General features: G+C 46.0%; 2 long non-coding RNA genes across 3 annotated transcripts in view; both read left to right on the top strand.

Annotated features, from left to right (window-relative positions):
• The window catches only part of LOC106020607 (uncharacterized), a 43,323-nt gene extending 30,640 nt beyond the window's left edge, over window positions 1-12,683 (top strand). For both annotated transcript variants that reach the window (XR_011803496.1, XR_011803495.1), the window contains one exon: window positions 12,433-12,683. This is a non-coding gene — a long non-coding RNA (uncharacterized lncRNA). The remainder of the gene's footprint in view (window positions 1-12,432) is intronic.
• A 3,793-nt stretch (window positions 12,684-16,476) lies between these two features.
• Window positions 16,477-26,258, top strand: LOC113841825 (uncharacterized). Its single transcript, XR_005262174.2, has 6 exons — window positions 16,477-16,939; window positions 18,323-18,485; window positions 19,760-19,827; window positions 23,233-23,320; window positions 24,391-24,464; window positions 25,622-26,258. It is a non-coding gene; the product is annotated as an uncharacterized lncRNA (long non-coding RNA).
• The last annotated feature ends 132 nt before the right edge of the window (window positions 26,259-26,390 follow it).

The following is a 26,390-nucleotide window of genomic DNA, read 5'->3' as shown; positions in this document are numbered from 1 at the left end:
TGCTTATTCTACAATTATGAGAATTTGATGACTTTTTTTCTTGTCCCCTCTGTAATGGATATAAAGTTATATATTGAACCACTCTATGACACATCCCTGCCTTTATTTACTGCAGTTTCTCTAGCTGCCTTGATCAACAAATAAGGCATCAAAAATGCTAGCAAGGAGCTGCAGGAGAGACCTCACTCTTAGCCTCTGTATTTAGGCACAAACACCTCGGTATGTGAGACTGGCATAGGGTTATTTCACTGGCATAGTTGCCTGCCCCCATATTCATCAGGAGGAAATTGGAGAGTGCTAGATGTCACTGCAGAGTACATTTGCTGAAAACTTATCAGTGATGTTTCAGCTTGATGTGTGGTGCGCTTTACTGGATGAAATTTGAGAGATAATCACTTCTGTTTATTAGCAGCAACGTGATAAGGTCAGTGAAGGCAGTAACAAGGGCTTGAAAACAATCACGGTATTGCCAGAATGCCTTTGTCAAGTATCACACGAGACAGTGTTATAATAGATTCCTCTGGAGAGCCGAAGGTGGTTTATAATAGTTCTAAAAGGGCTCTAAAATCCGTGAGTGGATCTAGCGGGCCTTGCAGGGAGGTTTTGTAAGGGCAGCGTTACAATATTTTCAGTGCTGTCTAGGACACTTTCTGCATTTGGCATTCCGCTTTGAGGCAGAGCCAGCAGCACTGATTCAACTGATGGAAATCTTTGAAAACTTGAGCCTGGTTTTACTTCTTCTGTCATCTTGCTTCATTAACTGAAGTAATGCAGAAACGACTGTGCACACGCAGCTGTTGCTACACTTAAGATGATGTAACATGCTTTCTTCAGGAGTATTATACAGTGGCAGGGCACAGCAAGATCCCTCTGACCACCTTGAATAGGTTTTCAGTGCCAACAGCACGCTCCCAGGATCCTTAAATAATAAGCGGTGCCTGTAAGGACTTCCAGCAGAGGTGCAAAATACTGCCCTACCTGAATTTTTGCTGTAGTGACATGCTGCTGCACAGTGACAGGGAGGTCAGTTTCTGTTGTTCTGCTGACTGGGTCAAATTTTGAATTAGATTTGCTTTTGTAAAGGTTTTTTTGAAGACTTCTGTCTGTAAAGGTGATAAAGCTACCTTTGTCAGCTACTGGGAGAACTAACCTTGCCCAGTTAACTTGGTAAGGATCATTTTTCCTTTGAAAATATGAAAGAGTAAGAAAAAACTGTAAGGATTAATAACAGGAGAGGTGAGAAACGCCTAAGGGCCATGCTTGCTTGTCTGCTGTTCTAACAGCTCTTTCAGCTTAGCCATCGACAAATAATGTGGCTAATTCAGATGAGCAGGATTGTGCCAAAACAGAGAACATCTGTTCTCTGGGCAGTCATTTTTGTACAAATATAGTACAGATGATTAATCTAATGTCTTTGGCGTGTCCCAGTTGTTGATGGGGAAGATAGTAAAAGAGGCAAGCCAGCTGAAGATTCTCCTTCGTGCTTTTGCTGAGCTTTGTCTTCTTTCTGAATTCCTGCACGTTGGCACCCACGTGGTTTCAATGCCCTCTAGCTGAATTTAGCAGCTGCTGGCTCATGTAAGAAGGCATTTGGGCATCAAAAACTTGACAGCATTGGCACCTTTCACCTAAAGATGGTGTGTGATGCTTGGGACAAAATAGAAACCGCAATAAGAAGGTACATCGTTTTTTTGTGTTCCTTCATTGTTTAATAATTGGTAGTTAAGTTTTCTATAAGTGTAAGCTATACCCACATTTGGATTCCCTTTTAACCAAACAAAACAGAGGAAAATCTCTAAAGCAGATTTGAGCAGTGCATTACTGGCATCTGAACAAGATGCTGACAAAGCTGCAACTAAAGAAAGTTCCTTTTGTTAATGACTTGTGTCCGGGGTTTAAAAGTACAAAAGAAAAAAGGAGGAAGAAAAAGGATATGGTGGAAACAGAAATAGCTTTTTCCTCGTTCTGCTAAGAGCTGGTGCCATTGGCTGGATTTAAATGGTAAAGTGGAACTCCCAGAAAAGTTACGCTTCTATGGAGGCCGTGTTATTTCTGTTTGTGATTTTGGGGGTGATATTTGGAATGCTTCACTCCACCTCAGGAGGCCCTTAACCACTGAGCCATGGCTGTCCTGTAATACCTTTTGCCATAAGATATGAGTAATAGAATTGGGGCACCACTGAGGCAACGAAAATGACAAATATTGACACTGGAAAAAAACCCACGTGGGCATTGTAACATATCCTAAGCTTTATAAATTGGAGTTTTTGATGTGCTACTCGCAGTGGAGTGTATGGCACCTTTTTCTATTTTCTAAATTATTTTAAACTATCTTCAAAACCCTTATGCTCAGTTTTAGATAATAACTTAATTCTTCAGTGAAATTACGGTGAGGCAATATACAGTGATTTGGAAATGCTGTAATGCTGTGGGTTAGAGAAAATGTGGTGGCAGAGGGATATGCGTGTAGGGTTGTCTTCTGATGGTTTTGGACACCACCTTTATCTCTGTAGCCACTTTGTTTGAGAGCTGATGGAACAAATGAAGAGGTTATTCCTTTTGTGTTTGGTTTTGCTCGTTTAATTGTAAGGTATGTCTTTGAGTTTTATGTTTAAAACCACGTAATCGCTTGATTATAAAAGCAATCCTAAAATAACATAGAGGCCTTATTTCTTTTGGGAGGGACTCAAAGTTCCAAGGCTTGATGGCTGTTTCTTGCTGCTCTAAACTTTGTTCTCTTGACATGCTGAACTGATAGGAAAAAAAAGTCCTGAAGGAATAACTTGCAGCCTTCAAGAAAGATGAGAGATTGGCCCAAAGTGGAATGTCTGGCTTGTGAGCCTTGTAGGCTCTCCAGCTCATGGCAAGCTTCCTTTCCCTCGGCACCTCATGACTTGTTCGCTTCTCAGCTGTCTCTGCAGTGGCTAGTTTAATCCACGGATGGGGCTGTCCTGGTTAAGTCCTCTGATACAGCCCAATATGGTGCCAGCAACAGCCAAAACACCTGGATTCCTTAAGAGCTCAATGACTCGCAGTTTTCTACAGTTTATCCTGGGCAATAACAGTTGTTTTTTATGTACTGTGCTTGTGTGCTAGTTTAGTGACAATGATAAAATAGTTTAATCAATAGGTAAGCCATATGCTGAGATTTCTTTCTATTTTAATGAGAGTGAAGGAGATGTGATTAATAAATAAGGGGAGCACATTAACTGGAGAATGTGGAGATTTGTGTATAATGAAAAGTTCTAAATTAAAGAGTGGACTAACCTAACCTCAGGTACTGTATTATATCTGGTGAACTTCCATAAACTATAGTGTTTGCTTTACTGTCCCTTGGAGCGTTGAAATCCCATTCAGACTTGCAGTAGCTCTTACCGCATACGTAGCCTTGTGCAAATACCCGTTTATGCCTAAAAGTGCCTACTGAGGGTTTAGTAGTCTTTGTAATGTCTGTTTGCATTAGTTCTGCTCATGATGGGCAGCTTTCCAAAATGGGCAGATAACCACTGTTATTGGTGCCGGTATCTTTGTTGGCAGCTTTTGCTAAGACGTCAAAAGCTGAATTTTTGGGGGCATTGAACTTGGCTCGCCTGGAGAGCAGGAACTGCTGTGAGGAGACGTTCTGGAGGAGCTTGTACTAACGCTGTGTTTGTCCTTCCTGTGTAAGCTTCTCTGCCGTGTTTTCTCATCTGTAGCCTTATGCACATGTATTTTCTCACAGATGTCATATTCAGCAAAACATATTACTGGAAAAAGAAGCAAATCCATGTACTTTCATGGATTCCACCAGGAATCTGAGAGTCCTGCGTAACACAAATTCAACAGACCTTTTAAATGAAGTACATTGCCAAGGATTGAAACAAGGTTTTCTTGATACATCTGTAGTTTAGCTAGTTATTCCACTGTTTATTGTTTTTTTATCTGCTATCAGGTGGATAAAAACCTGCAATTTCTGTGTTCTAATGATAACTTTCAATCTGAATTGGGACAGATGTATACATTGTGATTTATTTGATTTTGGGTGGGAAATTGTGCAAAAAGATTGTTTTGGAAAACCTAGAAGCTCAGTTTTGGCACAGTTTTTTGGTTGTTTTTAAACTGTATCTGTCTGGACTGCTGTCCAAAAGAAAAAAAGAGTTAAAATGCTTCACTGGATCTTCCTGCAGCGTGATGTGACTCAAAAGAGGTATTTCACCTCTCTGATGAGATAGGTGAAACCTTTAATCAAGTAAGTGTAAGGTGCATTGACTTTGTCTATAGACTTAGTTAATTACATGCAGAACATTATATAGGTAGCGGGTATGTTCCTGTGGAGAAAGTGAAATAATCGGTCTGTGTAATAAATGGGTTTAAATTTAGAAGTGAACTGAGTTACCAACATTGGCAGAACATCATGACAAGTGATAGGGGCCATGTTTTTTTTTTTCCTCTTCGATAGGTAATCTGTGTGGCTTTGTGCTGATCAGGGTAGCATCCAGTGCTGCTGAGTAGATGAATCGCAGTTGTGAAACGAGAAGACGTGAGCATTGTTCTCCCCCTGCACCACCCCAGAGCTGGAGGAGGGTGTCACGAGCTGTTCTGGAGTTTGTCAGGCAGACCGATTGGTTTTAGTCATTAGACTAAAACAGCAAGTCATCTTAGCAAGACTAATCATGCCCGTTAATAAACATGACTGAGGAGTACATTCATTTTGTAAAGAATTATGAAAGAGAATACATTTAAATGGCTGTGTTAGATTTGGATTGGTTGCAGTCTCTCATTTTATATCTTGAAAGCTACAGAAGACTATTTGTACCAACCCATCATTTGGAATTCCTGAAAGCATCTTTTTAGATAAAAACAAAATATATATATATATATATTGTTTTTATTTTATTTTTTAAGCCATACAGACGTGTGTTACAAGGATGGTGGAAAGAAAGAATGTAGTCTGCGTAAATGTTTGGTTCTGTGAAATTAAGAGTAATACGTTTGAGCATAGCAAATAGGTGAAAACCCTGTTTTTCTTGTTCTTTTTGCTGTCATTTGTTTTTCAGATTTAGTGTCGAATTCTGGAGAAATCTTTAAGGGATACTTTAAGAATGCAACAATCCCTATTAATCTGTGGTACAATTCAGTTCCAAGAAAGAAACCACAACTTCTTTGCTAATGTATTTTTAGAATTAGTGCCAGAGTTTTTGTTGCTAGATCATTTTGTTTGATTAAAGTTCTCTGTTAGAAACGGGGAGGGTTGTTGGCACTAGAGAAACGAGTAGTTGGCATTAGATGTTTGGGAGATTATATGTAAATTTGCAGTTGTATTCAGAGTTTCAGTCTAAAATGAGGATTTTTTTTTCTCCATAATTTCAAGGCTGGGATGCTGTTATCATAACATATAAAGAAGCTTTTCATCACAAAGATTCAGCTTAGAATCCATTTCCCGTGTGAAAGGTACAGACTCTGTTGCTGTTAGACCAGTGGCAGTAGGAGATAAGGTGCTTCGTTTGTAAAACTGATTTCTTTGTGTTGTTGGGCAAATACCTGTTACGTGTACTTGTGGTCAAGTGCTCCGTGTTTTTGTTGTTGTTTTCTTTGTTCTTGAAGAATACATTTAAATTTGGGAACAAACGATTTTAATATTTATAGGACTCAGGTATATATTTAAAAAAAATCACACTATATTGCAGTGAGTTGAGAGTACAGTATTCAACTATTCCCCTTCCCACACCCCCCCAAAAAAAAAGGATACTGCAGGGTAGAGTAATAATAATCCCCCCTTTTTTTTTTAATATAAATCAAGAGACCCTGAATTAAAATTCTGTTTTTGAAGAAATCCAAATATTTTACCGTGAACAGTCACATTTTCTAAGCAGCATTATTCCTTCTTACAGGTCACATCATGCAAAAAGCATGTAATAATAATAATAATAATAATGGTGATGTCTGTAGTTCTAGACTATGTTAAACTGTTTATTGTTGGTATCTAGTTGTCCCATTCATTGCAACCATTCGTGCATGACAGACTGATGGAAAAGAAAAGTTTGATCACATTTTTCTCAGGGAATTCCCATTGTGTTGATCTTCTCTTTGACTAAGTAAAGTTTTTCTCTTAATATTTTTAAAGAGAAGTGGATGGATGTGTTCTCCTTATGTGATTCAAACAGTACATGCTAATTATTTTGGCATGATGTTGAATTTCACATTTGTATTGTTTATCAGTCAAACTTTTTGGATCATCGTTTTTATTATTGTCTGTTTTTCTTGAGAATTTTTTTTTTGTTGGTGGTGGTGTTTTTTTTTGTCTTCTCTGAGTCAAGCTTTTCTCTGTCTTCTGTTTTCCTATAGTTACATATTTCAGTTTTAGATTTTCCCTTTTGGACAGTGCTTTCCACCGTGTTAAGGCCATTAGGCATGTTTATAAACATGGTTTGCTACAAAAAAACAGGATTATTTAGAAGTTTTAGGGCTTAGATGCTCTGAAATAAGAGTTGGTATTGATTAATGTGCTTAGGTTGAATATATATTGGTACCTCTGATGAGGAAAAAATGCAGTGGATGTTTTTAGCATTTTTTTATGTTTTAGGATGTTTTTAAATATTCTTTTCAGTTAGACTGCTTTGAGGCTAATGACCAAAAGCTCCAGGGCTTTTGCAGTAGTTAAGTATATATATTTCCTTTTTATGGCCTAGGTCTTCAAAAATTCATCTCCTTTTAAAATGTCGTGGCCATAAACCACAGCTAGTTGGACTCTGCCTGACATAGCTTACTCTGTTCTACAGCTTTGGGGTCCTCCGAGAACTCGTCTTTTAGGTCTTTGTTCCTGCTGTCAGCTTGAAAAAGTCTCCAGACTACTCAATAATGGATGTTTTATTAAAATAGATTTTTTTCACAGTATTTCACTGGTTTCTTGTTTGCATTCATCTCTGAGCTTAGCATCTGGCTGCCAGATGCTCAGAAAGAAATGGGGAGGTGCAGGTTACAGTTTGTTCTGGGTATCAACCACCTTCTACATTAGAAGCAATGTGGTCACTAGGTTGTTAGGATTATTTATATGAGTGTATAAAAACATCACTTTTAGGTGCAAAATTCATCCACAAAGTCACGTACTCAGTTGATCCCTGAGGGTACTTACAAGTGTGTATGGCAAGGATCCACCATGCAGCTTGACCTCTGTTGTAAGAGGGCTCTGAATGTACTGTTACATCCTGTCTACATCGCAGGTTTTTTCAGGTGCAAAATTGGTTTAATGATTAGTTCCTAAAAATAATTTTGACATTATTATTTTGCTAAATATTACAGGTGGGGAGAGGTAAAGTATGTTTTTCTTTTTCCTCTTTTTTTTTTTTTTTAACTATTTAAAGCAATCCTGTTTAAATAAAAGTAAGCAGAGGTGATTTTCCATTTAAAATCTGTTTACAGTCATACACTGTTGTCATTTCCTGTTCTCCCTTCTTTATTAGATCGCTGTGAGGTCTCCCTCTCTAGTTTGTGAATGGCTCCAGGGTTCTGTAATGTGTTCACTTTTTTTTTTTTTTTTGGAGGGGGGAGTTTTTTTCTTCCGTTGACTCTGCTGTCAGTCTTTTTTTTCTGAGAATGGGTTTCTAATCCATGGTTTTAGAGAGAGTGATCTGGAGTAGTTTCCAGGATCCAAGCAATGGTGTGTTTTGAGGAGGTTTTGAGGAAGCAGAAAGCAGAAAAGCCTTTGAAGTCATTTGAGTATTTCAACTAGCCCTGAGCGTATGCATATATTTTGGGGAGACTTTGGAGGTCGGCAAATGACAAACGAAGGCAGAGTAGTTGCTAGCAGATCCTTGTTTCTGGTTTATTAGCATCTGTTGTTTGAGGCTTACCTGCTCTCTGGCCCTTTGTGTGATCACGTTGGCTAGAAAGGGTTCCCTGGCCTTTCACACTTTCCTAGTTAATGTGCGTACATGTATATTCTGCTTTGGAGTCATCATTTTTCCATAGCCAAAATCTCCCTGCTGTGACCTTTCCCTTATACACCTGAGCACTCTCCCTTTTCAGATGTTACTCCGTTATCTTTTTTGATTGCTTTTTCCTGCCTGCTTGAGATTTAATTTATTTATTTATTTCCCTTAATTTTCAGTTTTGCATCATTAGAGGTCAACCTGCTTGGAGTTGTTTTCCACCTTAGGCAGAATGATTAGCATGATCTTTCTGAGATGGAACATGCCCCTAAGGTCGACAGTGTTCTGTGGGATCTTCCAGATATGTAACAAATGCACAGGGTTCCACAGTAAGTAATACCCAATGCCACTACCGTAGTCCTCAGCTGTACTAATTTGGCCTAGAGCACATGTAAAAATCCATGGGCCGTGACTTACATAGCTATGCTATACTACTGTGTGTCTGCCTGCTTTTAAAGCAAACTAATACCGATTAAATCCTGTTGAGCATATTTCCATTTTTAGGGTTGTAATAGGCCTCTGCTTTGGCTACGCAAATGTATTTCCATTTTGTATGTCAGAGGATACGTTGCCAGTTTTATGTTGGCTTTATGGTTTTGTTCTGGCATCAACGGAAACAGATATTCATGATGTGGCAGAAGGCCAGCCACTACAAAATTAACCTGTTAAAGTGCTTTGATCCCGTTTTGGAATTGACAGATGCTTTGTGTAATAAAACAATTTAGTAACCCCAAAGCTGCACTTCCTGTAACACTGAAACACAAGCTGGTAGATGTCAGTAACCTTGCCATTTTTGTTGCTCAGTAAGAGCAAAAGTTCGTAAGATTGAGCTGTATAGGGAACCTCCATGTATGGTGGGAAAAAATTGGTTAAAAACAGTTTTGGAGGCAATGATCCATGTGTGAGTTTCTTGTAAGAATAGTTATGTCTTGAAATAGGCTATGAAAATGTAAGGTATGAATAGTAAACAATATTTAGCAGTCTTTTTGATACAGAAGTGATTTATCATAGGCAGTTTGATCAATCTGAAGTTACGCAAGTGAAACCTGTTAGTTAATAATTCTGTAACGGTTGCCTATGTGTTTCTCTCTAGAATGACATTCTGTCCGACAGGACATACTGTGTGAGATGGTGGTAGGCAGCTTTGGAGTTTTTGTTCTACTCTTATTTAGATCTCACTGCTCCATAGATGAGCAGCCTTCAACTGCTAACTTCATGGGTGATGAATGAGTTAAAGTCCAATTGTAAGGGGAGATATTTTTGCTGAGCTCATAATCTGTCTACTTCAAAATTACTTCCATTTGTGATCCTCTTTAGGCGAGTATTCTTGTCACTAGTCCCAAATAAGGTCTCGCTAAGGAATGTAAGAAAGAAATTTTGATGTGTCTTCTGAAATTCTCTTCCACTTCTAACAAGCATGTTGCATTCATAAGCAACAAAGGAGTAATACCGTGCTCCTCTGGTATTGGGACAGTTTATTTTCCTTTTTATGCAATGGGTTGCTTTCCCATTTTGTGATCAAACAATTTACCCTGCTGTGTTTGTGCTCAGCTTCTCTGAAGACCTTCATATGCAAGTATCAACGGGCTCTGTATTCTATTTAAGCCACCATCACTGCTTTCCTGTGAATTTCCCGTAGAAAGTACTGCTTTTATTAAAGCTGCCTTTTACTGCCCCTTCCTTGATATGTGATGCTCTAACCTTTTCTCCAGGCTTTCTCAGGAATATTTGAAATTTTCCCTTTCTATTAAAAATGTGCATTTGTTAAATCTGAAACCTTTTAGGAAAGAATGCCATAGCTGAATTTAACTTCAAAAAGAATGGAAGAATTCAAAATGATGCGTGCGTATATTACACTGAAATATTTAATATTTTTAAGTGCTCTAATGAAAATGACACTGATACCATCAGTATGTCTGCTGCCTGAAATGATAATTTTGTGGTTTTCTAGTTCAGATAAATGATACACACTCAGACTTTCTTTCCAGCTTTCTTTGGATTAGATTACCCCCTTCCCCACCCAAAAGGCAAAAATAAAAATCTGCCTTGTGTAGTTCTACAAGTTAGAAAAAAGCCCCCCTCTTTTGCTTATATTCTCAAGCTTGCATTTTTGTGTCTCACAGTCATACTTCCTTTCTATATGCTGGCTGTGTTTCTTTTCCAATTTTTATTGCAGGCATTTATTTAGGATCTGTTAAAACTGTGACTATAGGTACTCTTACCTACTCTTTTTTTTCTCCTTTTTTTTTGTTGTTGTTGTTTCGGTTTAACGTGAAAAAAATATAATGATAATAATAATAATACATTTTGAAGAAATGCTAAAGGACAGAGGGAACTCCGAGGTCAAAAAGCAAGGGGGAGGAGGTGGTCTGCTGTGGAGCAGATGTTCCTCGCAGCCGATAGAGGACTCCTGCTGGAGCAGGTGAATCTACCTGAAGAAACTGTTGCCTGTGGAGAGGCTCATCCTGGAGCACTTCTCTTTTCAAGACCCATAGACCGTGGAGACGTCACACTGGAGCAGAGGACAAGTGTGAGAAGGCAGGAGTAGGAGTGAGAAAAAGCTGTGTACAGCCTATGTCTTAAAGTTCCACAAGTTTTTTAAAGAAATGCATTAGGAGAAAAAGGAAACAATTGGTTTGCTCTGTTTCTGCCCTTGGTAGTTTAATTTAACACTTCCTGGCTCTGTGTTTGGACAGACAACAGGTAATTGCTTCCTATTTGTCTTTTCAATTCCATGAGTGATTTATATATCTTTAGCGTATTAATTTTCAGCATCTGTTTTCTCGGCTGAGAAGTCTTGCTTTTTTTAATCATCCCTTCTGTAGAATTTGCTTTGTACCTTAGTCACTGTTGCTTTTTCTTTACCTTTTCAGTTCTGCCATCTCCTTTTTGAGTTGGGGATGTGGAATTGTTATAAATGGCTCAGTCTTCAAAATAGGACTATAATCAGAGTTTACAATTTATTAAAGGAATAGAGGTAAGCAAAGAGCGCTGGGTGTGCTGGGAGTCTCTGCTCCACCAAGACGCACACCAGTTACATCAAGCAGCTGATTTTTATGCTCCTAGGCTAATACATATTCATTACTACTTCTAAAACAACCAGGGTTATTATAATTAGTTTCCGGAATCCAAACCCTCCTACTGGAGCATGCGTATCAGTCTCCGGTGGTCCCTCTGGGGGTCTCTCCTGCTGAAGGCTCATAGTCTTCCTCCCTCTTGTCCTTCTCCTTTGTCCACCTTGGCTGTATGTCGGAGACTTGTGCAGCGTCCCCTGCAAGCTTTGTCTTTCAGTCGTTCTTCAGCTCTCCCCGTCTACTTAAGCTCCTGGCCAGACAGCAGAGACTTGCGTAGCGTCCCATGCAATAGTCATAATAGTTAGCAGTTATTCTGAACCCCCCAGATATCAGAGACTTCAAGGAAAAGCCTACAACTACGTTTCCCTTCAAGCTCTCTATTGACAGGAATTGCTAAAACATTCCTTTGCAAGATACAAGAGCTATATACGTTAACCACTCTGTTTTTCTTCGACTTGTGGTTATACAAGGGTCTGTAGGACAGAAGGTCACATTCATCCTACTGTGCGGCCCTAACATTGTTCCATATTGACAAGAATCATATGAACACGTTGTACACTACCGTCACTGTTGAAGACAGAGAAAAACATCTGAGCTCTCCCATAGGATTGTCTGAGGGCTCCTCAGAGAAGGTAGCGTTCCCGATCCCCTGGCCAGCATCTTCTTCTTGCATCCCCCCAGGGGTAACTGTACCTACTGCTTACCTAAAGTGCCTGTAAAGCAATGCACGGAGCATGGGAAACGAACAGGATGAGCTCGAGATCTGTGTTCGGTTGCAGGGCCACGATCTCATTGCGATCACAGAGATGTGGTGGGACAGCTCGCATGACCGGAACGCAGTCATGGAGGGCTCTGTCCTCTTTAGGAGAGACAGGATGTCGAATCGAGGGGGTGGGGTTGTGTTGTCGACGGAAGGAAGACACAGGCGCTCAATATGAGTGATCAGTGAACTTCGATTTATTGGATAGCTCAGCCGTTTTTTATATGATTCAATATAATTAGCTCATACACATTGCAAAAGCTAAGCTCACTATTGGTTAGTGCAACTTTCCCTATCTTATCAGCTAGCTCCTCATTCCCTCAACCGTTATCCTGTCTTAAGTACGTTCCCATCCACACACTGACACAATGCCTTTGTCCCTTGACTGGCTTCCCGCCATCTCCCAGACTCATATGAGCTGCGTTCGATACTTTTTTAGCTCGCGACCTCCAAGTTGCTCAACATGCACATGACCTACTTCACTTAACCATTCCTCCACAGGGTTGCCCTTTATGTGAGGGAGCAATTAGAAGGTACCCAGTTCCAGCTGGGGGAGGGTGATTGACAGGCGGAGAGCTTGCGAGTAACAATTAAGGGGTGGGCTGGTAGGGGAGACACTGTGGTGGGGGTCTACTACAGGTCTCCAGCTGACAGATGTGATCACTGAACCTCTCCCTTTCATCTTTGAAAGGTCCTGGAGAACGGGTGAGGTGCCTGAAGACTGGAGGAAAGCCAGCGTCGTGCTGGTCTTCAAAAAAGGTAGGAAGGAGGATCTGGGAAGTGACAGGTAAGTGTTCGGGGCGGGGCTGCGCCCCCCACTCGTCCGACGGGGCTGCGCCCCCCACTCGTCCGACGGGGCTGCGCCCCCCACTCGTCCGACGGGGCTGCGCCCCCCACTCGTCCGACGGGGCTGCGCCCCCCACTCGTCCGACGGGGCTGCGCCCCCCACTCGTCCGACGGGGCTGCGCCCCCCACTCGTCCGACGGGGCTGCGCCCCCCACTCGTCCGACGGGGCTGCGCCCCCCACTCGTCCGACGGGGCTGCGCCCCCCACTCGTCCGACGGGGCTGCGCCCCCCACTCGTCCGACGGGGCTGCGCCCCCCACTCGTCCGACGGGGCTGCGCCCCCCACTCGTCCGACGGGGCTGCGCCCCCCACTCGTCCGACGGGGCTGCGCCCCCCACTCGTCCGACGGGGCTGCGCCCCCCACTCGTCCGACGGGGCTGCGCCCCCCACTCGTCCGACGGGGCTGCGCCCCCCACTCGTCCGACGGGGCTGCGCCCCCCACTCGTCCGACGGGGCTGCGCCCCCCACTCGTCCGACGGGGCTGCGCCCCCCACTCGTCCGACGGGGCTGCGCCCCCCACTCGTCCGACGGGGCTGCGCCCCCCACTCGTCCGACGGGGCTGCGCCCCCCACTCGTCCGACGGGGCTGCGCCCCCCACTCGTCCGACGGGGCTGCGCCCCCCACTCGTCCGACGGGGCTGCGCCCCCCACTCGTCCGACGGGGCTGCGCCCCCCACTCGTCCGACGGGGCTGCGCCCCCCACTCGTCCGACGGGGCTGCGCCCCCCACTCGTCCGACGGGGCTGCGCCCCCCACTCGTCCGACGGGGCTGCGCCCCCCACTCGTCCGACGGGGCTGCGCCCCCCACTCGTCCGACGGGGCTGCGCCCCCCACTCGTCCGACGGGGCTGCGCCCCCCACTCGTCCGACGGGGCTGCGCCCCCCACTCGTCCGACGGGGCTGCGCCCCCCACTCGTCCGACGGGGCTGCGCCCCCCACTCGTCCGACGGGGCTGCGCCCCCCACTCGTCCGACGGGGCTGCGCCCCCCACTCGTCCGACGGGGCTGCGCCCCCCACTCGTCCGACGGGGCTGCGCCCCCCACTCGTCCGACGGGGCTGCGCCCCCCACTCGTCCGACGGGGCTGCGCCCCCCACTCGTCCGACGGGGCTGCGCCCCCCACTCGTCCGACGGGGCTGCGCCCCCCACTCGTCCGACGGGGCTGCGCCCCCCACTCGTCCGACGGGGCTGCGCCCCCCACTCGTCCGACGGGGCTGCGCCCCCCACTCGTCCGACGGGGCTGCGCCCCCCACTCGTCCGACGGGGCTGCGCCCCCCACTCGTCCGACGGGGCTGCGCCCCCCACTCGTCCGACGGGGCTGCGCCCCCCACTCGTCCGACGGGGCTGCGCCCCCCACTCGTCCGACGGGGCTGCGCCCCCCACTCGTCCGACGGGGCTGCGCCCCCCACTCGTCCGACGGGGCTGCGCCCCCCACTCGTCCGACGGGGCTGCGCCCCCCACTCGTCCGACGGGGCTGCGCCCCCCACTCGTCCGACGGGGCTGCGCCCCCCACTCGTCCGACGGGGCTGCGCCCCCCACTCGTCCGACGGGGCTGCGCCCCCCACTCGTCCGACGGGGCTGCGCCCCCCACTCGTCCGACGGGGCTGCGCCCCCCACTCGTCCGACGGGGCTGCGCCCCCCACTCGTCCGACGGGGCTGCGCCCCCCACTCGTCCGACGGGGCTGCGCCCCCCACTCGTCCGACGGGGCTGCGCCCCCCACTCGTCCGACGGGGCTGCGCCCCCCACTCGTCCGACGGGGCTGCGCCCCCCACTCGTCCGACGGGGCTGCGCCCCCCACTCGTCCGACGGGGCTGCGCCCCCCACTCGTCCGACGGGGCTGCGCCCCCCACTCGTCCGACGGGGCTGCGCCCCCCACTCGTCCGACGGGGCTGCGCCCCCCACTCGTCCGACGGGGCTGCGCCCCCCACTCGTCCGACGGGGCTGCGCCCCCCACTCGTCCGACGGGGCTGCGCCCCCCACTCGTCCGACGGGGCTGCGCCCCCCACTCGTCCGACGGGGCTGCGCCCCCCACTCGTCCGACGGGGCTGCGCCCCCCACTCGTCCGACGGGGCTGCGCCCCCCACTCGTCCGACGGGGCTGCGCCCCCCACTCGTCCGACGGGGCTGCGCCCCCCACTCGTCCGACGGGGCTGCGCCCCCCACTCGTCCGACGGGGCTGCGCCCCCCACTCGTCCGACGGGGCTGCGCCCCCCACTCGTCCGACGGGGCTGCGCCCCCCACTCGTCCGACGGGGCTGCGCCCCCCACTCGTCCGACGGGGCTGCGCCCCCCACTCGTCCGACGGGGCTGCGCCCCCCACTCGTCCGACGGGGCTGCGCCCCCCACTCGTCCGACGGGGCTGCGCCCCCCACTCGTCCGACGGGGCTGCGCCCCCCACTCGTCCGACGGGGCTGCGCCCCCCACTCGTCCGACGGGGCTGCGCCCCCCACTCGTCCGACGGGGCTGCGCCCCCCACTCGTCCGACGGGGCTGCGCCCCCCACTCGTCCGACGGGGCTGCGCCCCCCACTCGTCCGACGGGGCTGCGCCCCCCACTCGTCCGACGGGGCTGCGCCCCCCACTCGTCCGACGGGGCTGCGCCCCCCACTCGTCCGACGGGGCTGCGCCCCCCACTCGTCCGACGGGGCTGCGCCCCCCACTCGTCCGACGGGGCTGCGCCCCCCACTCGTCCGACGGGGCTGCGCCCCCCACTCGTCCGACGGGGCTGCGCCCCCCACTCGTCCGACGGGGCTGCGCCCCCCACTCGTCCGACGGGGCTGCGCCCCCCACTCGTCCGACGGGGCTGCGCCCCCCACTCGTCCGACGGGGCTGCGCCCCCCACTCGTCCGACGGGGCTGCGCCCCCCACTCGTCCGACGGGGCTGCGCCCCCCACTCGTCCGACGGGGCTGCGCCCCCCACTCGTCCGACGGGGCTGCGCCCCCCACTCGTCCGACGGGGCTGCGCCCCCCACTCGTCCGACGGGGCTGCGCCCCCCACTCGTCCGACGGGGCTGCGCCCCCCACTCGTCCGACGGGGCTGCGCCCCCCACTCGTCCGACGGGGCTGCGCCCCCCACTCGTCCGACGGGGCTGCGCCCCCCACTCGTCCGACGGGGCTGCGCCCCCCACTCGTCCGACGGGGCTGCGCCCCCCACTCGTCCGACGGGGCTGCGCCCCCCACTCGTCCGACGGGGCTGCGCCCCCCACTCGTCCGACGGGGCTGCGCCCCCCACTCGTCCGACGGGGCTGCGCCCCCCACTCGTCCGACGGGGCTGCGCCCCCCACTCGTCCGACGGGGCTGCGCCCCCCACTCGTCCGACGGGGCTGCGCCCCCCACTCGTCCGACGGGGCTGCGCCCCCCACTCGTCCGACGGGGCTGCGCCCCCCACTCGTCCGACGGGGCTGCGCCCCCCACTCGTCCGACGGGGCTGCGCCCCCCACTCGTCCGACGGGGCTGCGCCCCCCACTCGTCCGACGGGGCTGCGCCCCCCACTCGTCCGACGGGGCTGCGCCCCCCACTCGTCCGACGGGGCTGCGCCCCCCACTCGTCCGACGGGGCTGCGCCCCCCACTCGTCCGACGGGGCTGCGCCCCCCACTCGTCCGACGGGGCTGCGCCCCCCACTCGTCCGACGGGGCTGCGCCCCCCACTCGTCCGACGGGGCTGCGCCCCCCACTCGTCCGACGGGGCTGCGCCCCCCACTCGTCCGACGGGGCTGCGCCCCCCACTCGTCCGACGGGGCTGCGCCCCCCACTCGTCCGACGGGGCTGCGCCCCCCACTCGTCCGACGGGGCTGCGCCCCCCACTCGTCCGACGGGGCTGCGCCCCCCACTCGTCCGACGGGGCTGCGCCCCCCACTCGTCCGACGGGGCTGCGCCCCCCACTCGTCCGACGGGGCTGCGCCCCCCACTCGTCCGACGGGGCTGCGCCCCCCACTCGTCCGACGGGGCTGCGCCCCCCACTCGTCCGACGGGGCTGCGCCCCCCACTCGTCCGACGGGGCTGCGCCCCCCACTCGTCCGACGCCTCACAAGGTAAAGCAAGTGCTCAAGCTCCCAAACACAAAGCCACTGTAGGACCCATGAATGCTTACCTGCTCGTTTCCAAATTTGAGTCGTTGCTGAACGACTTCATGGGGCAGTAGCATTATCAGGCTTTTCCTGTTCTGAGTAGTCACCCCCGATGTTACCTGTTCATAGAGTCTCCAAAGCTATATCGTAGAAGTCATCAAAACACTTGCTATAATGCTTTTTGTCTCTTTTTTCAAAACCCTGCCGACGCCGCGGACCCTGCCGACGCCGCGGACCCTGCCCGACGCCGCGGACCCTGCCCGACGCCGCGGACCCTGCCCGACGCCTCACAAGGTAAAGCAAGTGCTGAAGCTCCCAAACACAAAGCCACTGTAGGACCCATGAATGCTTACCTGCTCGTTTCCAAATTTGAGTCGCTGCCGAACGTCTTCATGGGGCAGTAGCATCATCAGGGTTTTCCTTTTCTGAGTAGTCACCCCCGATGTTACCTGTTCATAGAGTCTCCAAAGCTATATCGTAGAAATGGTAGAAAACATGAAGAAAAAGCAGCCTACTCTGAAATACTGAGTCTGTTTCAGCAGAACCCTAGAAAAGCAACTTAGGTAGTCTAAACCTCAAACTCTCCTGGAGTGGCAGTTCTTCCCATCATTCCTCATGCTTATTATATAGCAAAGGTCAAATGATCTCCAGCTGGCAGATTTCACTTCACATGTGTGGAGTCATGAGACCTTGTGGAATAGGCTCATCAACCTGGCTTCTGTGTTTTAGGTTCAATTGCTCCTTATCGCTAATAGAAATAAGCTGACAAGCTGCTTAGTGGTTAGAGTTGACCTAATTAATTAATTACGAAGGGCATATAAGGGTCGTATTTCTGCTAGTCATTCTGTGAGGAAAATTAGTACAGAGTCTGTTAAAATAAGATAAATCAATGTAAATAAAAGAAATAAAGAAAAAGAAATGACCTTAAAGGCAAAATTGCTGTCATAGATTTTCATCTGTCTAGTCACGACAGATAAAGAATACAGCAATCAGAAAGACTTTACTTGACATTAATGTTGTTTAAATTTGCTTTTCTGAGATCTCTTCTTTATGCCAGACTTTTCAAAATCTAGCGCCATGACCTCCGACTGCAGTATTTACTTAGGCTGCATATAAACTATCACGTATAAATGCCAGGATCTGGATCCTCACTCCCTGTTCAGGTCAAGGACCAGGCTGAAAGTTTAGGCTTTAATTTGGTTACATGACTACATTGCTGTCGTCGTGGTTTCCCCCGGCCGGCAGCTAAGCACCACACAGCCGTTCACTCGCCCTCCCTCCTCCTTCTCTGGGATTGTTCAGCCTGGAAAAGAGAAGGCTCAGGGGCAAGCTTATCGCTCTCTACAGGTACCTTAAAGGAGGCTGTAGCGAGGTGATGGTTGGTCCGTTTTCCCGTGTACCTGGTGACAGTACGAGGAGAAATGGCCTGAAGTTGTGCCAGGGGAGGTTTAGGTTGGATATTAGGAAGAACTTCTTTACCGAAAGGTCTGTTAGGCATTGGAGTGGGCTGCCCAGGGAAGTGGTTGAGCCTCCATCCCTGGGTGTCTTTAAAAGACATTCAGATGTAGAGCTCAGTGATATGGTTTAGTTGGAGACTGGTTAGTGTTAGGTCAGAGGTTGGACTCGGTGATCTTGGAGGTCTCTTCCAACCTAGATAATTCTGTTTTTCTGTTGCAGTCTCCCAGCTCAGAGCCAACCAGCTATTAGTCTGGCGCAACGGATTTGTGCATTCCTTGCACTAGCTGTTCCTTCACCTCCTCTTCACGTACAAGGACACGCGTCTCTTTCACGCTCCTTCAGGAGTAAACAAGCCAGGAGAGATTAAAGCCTCTTTCTCCAGGTCAGTAAGATCCCTGCCTTTGGTTTCGTTGAGAATTCAGGCCCTAACAACTCAAGTGTCTTCTGGACGGTGTTTCTTCTGGGTAGGATAATTTCATTTCCCTTTTGAAGACTTACAGGGATGTAGTAACAAAAGCAAAGGCATAAAACGGTACCTGAGGCACAGGCTACTTTTCAGCCTGCAGCAGACTATAGGTATGATATCAAAGGATGATATCATACCTATATCATCTATCATGATATCATATCAGGAAACGTAGAAGACTGCCTGTTGCTTCTCAGGTTTAAAGTTTTCCCTTAAAAGGTGTATGCAGAGGTGTAATCAGCTGTTTGAGTACAATTCTCACATATACGTGAACATTTTCCTCTCCCCTTCCCAACTTGGAGTGCAACAGTTTTCACCATACTGTTATAAATTCTGAGTCAACTTAGCTTTATGAGGTTTATTTGTGGGGTTAATAAAAGGCACGTAAAGAGTGCTGGGTGCACGGGGAGTCTTCATGCTGAAGGCTCATAGTCTTCCTCCCTCTTGTCCTTTTCCTTTGTCCAACTTGGCTGTATGTCAGAGACTTGTGCAGCGTCCCCTGCAAGCTTTGTCTTTCAGTCGTTCTTCAGCTTTCCCCGTCTACTTAAGCTCCTGGCCAGATATCAGAGACTTGCGTAGTGTCCTATGCAATAGTCGTAATAGTTAGCAGTTATTCTGAACCCTCCAGATATCAGAGACTTCAAGGAAAAGCCTACAACTACGTTTCCCTTCAAGCTCTCTATTGACACGACTTGCTAAAACATTCCTTTGCAACATACAAGAACTATATACAGTAACCACTCTGTTTTTCTTCGACTTGTGGTTATACAAGGGTCTGTAGGACAGAAGGTCACATTCATCATACCGTGCAGCCCTAGCATTATTCCATATTGACACGAATCATATGAACACATTTCACAGAATAAGGATGTGAACTGAGAAGAGTTGTGTTGTTATGCCCTGAATTATACGTGATATATTTATGTTATTCTTTCTTTTGTTGTCTGTTTCTTTCCTAATTATTTTGATTACTCAATCAACCATCATTTTTGCTGATTAGCATAGTGAAGTCATCAAAACACTTGCTACAATGCTTTTTGTCTCTTTTTTCAAAACTAATTAGTGTATTTTGAGCTTCAAGCTGAAACACAGGTAGATTCATATGGTAAATTAATGACTTCCTTCCACTGTAAAAATTGCATTGATATTATTTGTTGCCTTATTTATTTATTTATTTATTTTATTTGCAGAAAGGTGCTTCTAGTTTCCTTAGTCTCCTTGGAGAGACAGGTATCTGGATATTTAACTTGGAAGAAAGGTGGGCAGACTTTTACAAATAACAGTCCTCTAAATAGCTGAAAGTAGGTTTTGAAGTATTGAATATTTTGGTTTGATATTCATGGTATTCAGTTTCACTTTATGCATTTAAATCTAATCCAGTTAGTATAATTGTCTTAGGTCTTGCATCTTGCATTCTGGTTTAATTCAGCTTTTTTTTTTTTTTTTCCAGTCATTTAGAAATAGGCAAGACAAAGGTTTAGTAGTAAATACGCTCTTTTGAAAAAAGTTTAAAAGTTCATGTGGGTGGTGGCTTTTTGGGATTGTTATTTTGGCACGCATTGAGGGGGAAGTGGTGTTTGAAGAAGCTGTGAGCCTTTGAACACAGTGTACTATGTCAGTAAGGGTGTGACCTGAGCCACACATTGCACGTGCCCCTGGGAATTGGAGATTTTCCATTTGTAGTAGCAGCCCTGTGCTAGACTGCGTTGTACTGACTGCGAACCAGGGCAAGGCAGGCTGTTGAGTACTGACTGCAGAGTTAGTACAAGTCGTGGCCAGAGGAGATGAGATGATGGGGATGTTGTTCTCAGCTGGGTTTGTGTGATTAAATTCAAGGAAAAACGTGAATGGTGTTTCTCACAATACATTCAAGTTAATTTTGGAAGGGCTGGTGCTTGGTGTTCCTGTGGTTTGGGGAAGAAATGAAGCCCAAAAGTTTGTGCCAAGAGTTTGGTTAGTGTGTGTCAAGCTCAGTGTTGTGTTAGGTTATGTGCCCTCTCCTTGGCTGTCTAGGTAGGTGAGATGCAGGCCACACTTCTGAATTCTTTGAGATGCTTTTCCAGTAACGATGTGGAGACTGACCAGTAACTGCGTTTATTATTTCATGTTGTCAGTGAATGATTCAAGCCACAGCTTGAATAAAGAAATTGCTCAGAATTGGTAATTTCTCCATCACCGCCACCCCGTTCTTTATAACAGAAGGCCAGGACAAGGGTTTTTAAAACATTTTTGACCAGGACAGTGTTTAAGAATATAAATTCTGCATTGTCATTAATTGGGTTTCAGCTGTGCCACCAATTCATCACCACTAATTTCTGTCATTGAGCAGGTTAACCCTTTGTCTGTTCTGGCAACTTTGAAGTGGCTTATCTTAAGATAGTTTCAGCTGCTTTGTGAGCAGCAGAGCTTTTATTTCCATAACCTATTACGATATTGCTCCATAAACTGCTTTACAGTTTCCATTTATTCCTTTGGTTATTAGAATTTTAGTTGTTTTTTGGAGTAGCTTGCATATACTAGGTGCTGAAGGATGGCAATTTCGTATTTGGCATGTATACTTTTAGTACCATAACTAGATCTAGTGGGTGGCATTCCTGCCTATGGCAGAGGTGTTGGAGTTAGAGGATCTGTAAGGTTCCTTCCAACCCAAGCCATTCTGTGATTCTGTGATTAATTAATGCAAGTGAACGATCAGAATGTAATATTGTTTATGATTTTTCATTCTCTCAAGACCGACAATTTTATTTTATTGCTCTATGGCTAGAAGGTTTCACTGAAGTTCACAGAAGACTTAAAGAGGCTTTGTCTATCCAAAATTAAGTGCTGGCACAGCTGTCAATTGTTTTTCCTTGTTGTAAGCAGTTGAAACATGTTACTAGCTTTTGTGCATATGAAAGTGTACACATGTACAGAATACTCTCTAAGTGGGAGTTTGTAGTTGCTTCAAGTCCTGTCTACATGAGAGAAGAACAACAACACGAATGCTGCTCATCCTCACCATCTTTTCTCCTTCTCTGTAGAAAGAAATACCCTTAAATGAAAGTCCTTTTCTTTTTTTTTTTTTTTTTTTTTTTTTAATGTATTGGTTAAAGTCCTAGACAGTATGAAGTCAGACAAAAATGCAAGCTATTTGTATGCATTCTGCTTGCTTTCAGCACTCACTGCCATTTAGCCTGCAGGCGAAAGTCTATTGACAGTTTTGCACCTGTGTTTTTCCTTGAAAAATATACTGGGCAAGATTGGGAGGGAGTCATGTTGTTTCTTTTGGAATTTGGGAACTCTCAGCCACTTCAAATATTTAGGAAGTTTCTGTGTGAAAAGGCTTATGATGTGGAAATACTTACATTATGTGAGGAAATCATTACTGTATTCCCCCAAATAAAATAATTCCAACACAAAGCTTGAAACCAGAAATGGAGATATAGGGATGTTGTGTTAAATGAGGACACCCTCTGTCCTGCCATCTCTTGAAGGAAGTGACTTTAAATGGTGTAAATTTTACCCTGGATCTGGGCCTGACTTCAGGCTTGTTTTCTGTTGCTGAAGGGCTTATTTATTTTAAGGACAGTTGGGTTAGGAAAATTGTTGGACTGCTGAAACCTTGTAGCAATGGAAAAAGTATAAATCATTGAAAAACTGCTCAGCCTAATTCAGCAAAATGTGACATTAACTAGTATTTGTTTGCCAGTAAAACTACGTCCACATTGGGATTTTTTTGAAGTACAACTGTGCCAAATATTGTGTGTCTGAGTCTCTGCCACAGTAGAAAAAAAAAAAAAAGATTTTTGTATTTTCTCCTCTAATCGACCTCCTGGAGGAAGACAGAGATTCAGTGAGTATAAAATCCTCAAAGAATCAACTGCAGAAATAGGCAGTGGTGCTTTATGTAGAAAATAAACTATCACTATGGTATCACAAGTGGATCTGGATGAGCTTTGAAGCACCCCCTGCTTACCTCAGGCTGAGTAAACCACCAGGCAGTTGTCCAAGCATAGCAGGCTTGGTAACTCTGCGTAGAATTGAAAGGGGAGAAGTAAATGATGAAATTTTTACTCTGGAAAGTACGCTGTCTGTGCCAAAAGTTTCTTTCCTTCCCCATGTGGAAGTTGTATAGCAATGGAATTATGCTGTCAGTGTTTCAGCCTCTGAACTGTGGGATTACTCTAGCTATTGACTCTTCTTAGTTCAGGGCCGAACCACGCTGTGGGCATTGAAAGGAAATATTAATGGAGATTTGGCTCTCTGCTAACAGCACTGGCATGAAAACCTCTTGGGCACATGGCACTGTGATTTGTAGGTAAATGAGGAAAACCAGCTCAGATCCCATGAAGTGTGTGCAAAGAGAGAATAGCCACACACGGTTGGATATGATTAGCACTAATAATTCCAATGAAATAAACAGAAGAGTTTGAGCAATAATCCTCATAATCAAATTGTTGTTATATATGTGTAGTTTATTACACACAGTTATTGCAGATAAAACTGCTGAGTCCAGCTCTCTCTAGGATACAAATGTCATTACAGCATGGAAACAATACTGATTTGTGCAACTGGTCATACCTCCGTGACTGGCAGAACAAATAACGTTTTGTTTTGAATTAATGATGTATAGAGTTGTGGACTTCTAATGCATTTTTTCTAATATCATGCCATTTTTATTTAGATGAGCAACACTAGCAAGCTTCCCAAAGCAAAATTTCCATTTCCCCCATACAAGGACGTAAAAAGATGGGAATAATTGTGCATTTATGGTAAGTTCTTTCACTTCTGCCATATATCTTGAAAGGGTTGTTAGGCATTGGGATAGGCTGCCCAGGGAAGTGTTTGAGTCATCGTCCCTGGAGGTCTTTAAAGATGCTTAGATGTAGAGCTGAGTGATATGGTTTAGTGGAGGACTGGTTAGTGTTAGGTCAGAGGTTGGACTCGATGATCTTGGAGGTCTCTTCCAACCTAGATGATTCTGTGATTCTGTAATTATGAAAGATGTGGAATTGCTGTCTTTTTGCAACTTGCAAATCATCATAAATTATAAATCAGCAGATCCCTAACCTAAATTTTGCTGAATTTCTAAGATTTGGAAGAACCAATCCGCTTTTCTATCTGCACTTACCCAAAAGGATCCCAAGTTCCCAAGACAGAAACATTTGGCTTAGTGATCACCATTATTTAAGGTCATTATCTTCATCTTTGTTATTTTGCCACTATGTTACTGTTCTCTGGGCAAATCTTTGCGCTGGCTAAAGTCCTGTAGCACATCAAAATTACAGTCTTCCAAAATGCCAGTGAAAATGTGGGCCCTTGTCAAAGATTAATTAATTTTCAGCATTTTCTTGATCAGTTTCTATAAAGAGTGCAGCTCGTTGTAGGCTTGACCAAGAATAAAATTTCTGTTAATATATGTGAAGCTATTTGAACATTATTCAGATTTTTTGAGGTGTTTGTTTCTTCTCCACTGCAACATACATTTTTTCTCTAAGCTTTATGCCTGAGAGTGGATACTATTTTTAGATTACATCTGGGTCTACTGCTTGAGTACCAGGTCTTAATCAACGGGAAGAAGATAAACTTGATGCTAGACTAAACAAGATTTTGGTGACAGGCCAGTCAGATAATAAAGCAATAATGTCAGCAGACAAAAGGAATTTTTTTTTTCATCCTCTGCTCTCCTGTCGAGTTTCAGCAGAATTTCAGTTTCTTTAATGAATATCATCGTGATGTTTGAGCTTTGAGCTTGGAAGTGTATCGGTGAAGGGTCTGCACTTTTCAAGCAAATCAGGGTGGCCAGGCTTTCCAACTATGTTCTTTTTGTTGCTTCCTTTAGGAAGGCTGTCCCATGTTTTTCCACTGGTTTTCATCTGGTTTGGTTCACCTGCAGAAAGGGAAGAAGCACCAGAGGTATGTGCTTGGTGGTGGTGGCGGCTGGGGGGAAAGGCAGAATCTGTCTCAGTCACAGTGCAGAGGCTTTTTCAACTCAACTTTTAGTTTTTTTTTTTTGTCAGAAGAGTTGCTATTCGTTCATTTGAGACAACAACATGCACAAACGCCTTTTTTCCTTGAAATTTAATGAATTTCATTTCCGCTGCCCCTTGCTTAAGTTTGGCAACTGTCTTCTTGCTGCTTTCTGAAGGTGGTGATTCTAAATCTTTTGTATTACGTGGAATTGTGCATGCGTAGGGCACAGGTTAAAGGATTGTGCAAGCATCTTAAAGCCTGATGGTTAGCTGTAAACATGTTCATGAAAAATAGAATTATCAGGAAAACTTCTAGTAAGCTAAAATTCCCTAGCTTTTGCTGTTACAGTGCCAAGTGACTTTAGCCTAAGGCAATAAAAAAATACTTGCAGCTTAATCATCTATGATCAAAACTGAGGCAATGGCATTTATTAGCAGTCTGACAAAATAATTCTCGTGTTGGCCTGGTGAAATTTTCTAATGTAAAACATACCAGAACATCTATTATTGACTTCTTAAACAATTGTTAATACTACGCCTCAAAGAAATGGCATCACACTAGTGTGTCTAGCACAGCGTTTTCCGGGACAGGTTCTCCCTCTGACAACTGGACAAGCAGCAAAACTTCTGATGGCTCTGTAGAGATTTTAGTAAAAATATTTAGGAAACTGCTACATGTCCTATAATGTCTTGAAAGTTGTTAGCATGCATTATTTTTCTTTTCAGCTTGTTTGTAATATATTTATATTGTATATTTATATTTATATTTATAAAGTATAAGTATATTTATATAAATATATTTATATTTCAGCTTGTTTGTATATATATATATATATATATATATTTTTTTTTTTTTTTTACTTTAATCAGGGGAAGGTACAGCCTAGCTGTTCATTTTGACATATCTCTACTTATTTAGACAAAGATAGGGTAAGCATCAATATCAAAATCATATTAATTTCATTTTGCATTAATAAATTGATGGTTTTAAGATGATGATTGAACTTGTTCTAACAGCCTAGACACAATTATTTTCTTACACTAAATGAGAAAAGGATGTAAGGATATGTAGCTGAAAAATGTCTTTCTGTCTGTCCGCAGCTTATCTCCATTTTCAAGAGAAGGCAACTGTTTCTGGGACCAAACTGTCAGGCTACAGCATACGGATGTATCAAACAAAGCTTCACGTCATCTTTCAAATCCACCCTTTTATTCGAATATTTCTTGAAAATTAACATTAAAAGTAGATAGTGCTTATACCATCATATCAAAAATGGTTTTTTTTTCCAAGCTCTTTTCCAGAGTTTCCTAATTCTCCTGTCATATATAATTTACCGTGTCTTGGGATTTTCAGGATTCCTTGCCATGTGTTGCATTTTCTCACCACAAGTTATTCAACTACTCTATTCAGAGAGCACAAACCATCCTGTATAGTGAATGAGGCAGGTTTCTTGGGGGAATTTGGCTTAGTAGTATTTTATCACGATGGATTAAGGGTGCGTGCGACCCTTGCTGTTACTAACGTCTGATTTCTTGACTTTGCAAGCTAATACTAGTTAATTTAGCTTTTTGTGGGATAAAATCCTTGCCTAGTTACCTGTTTGTCTGAGAAACGTATATTCTCTTAGAATCTCCATGATTTCGCTGCTTGCTGGGCTATGTTGGATGTTGTATAAAGACATGATGTAGCTATTATTGGAATCTGGTAAAATATATGGTGTCAACCTAGACGTGAGTCAAGTGCTCATTGCTTGGCTGATTTATTTGATTTGATTTTTCTATTCCCTCCCATTTTTTCCCTGAGAATTATTTCAAGAAAGTACTGGGTGTGTGGGTTTATCACACAAGCCTGCTGACTAAGGTTAGGAAA

The sequence above is a fragment of the Anas platyrhynchos genome, chromosome 1, assembly GCF_047663525.1.
Source record: "Anas platyrhynchos isolate ZD024472 breed Pekin duck chromosome 1, IASCAAS_PekinDuck_T2T, whole genome shotgun sequence".
In the NCBI taxonomy this organism is placed as follows: domain Eukaryota; kingdom Metazoa; phylum Chordata; class Aves; order Anseriformes; family Anatidae; genus Anas; species Anas platyrhynchos.
This window is presented reverse-complemented; position numbering and strand designations above follow the sequence as displayed.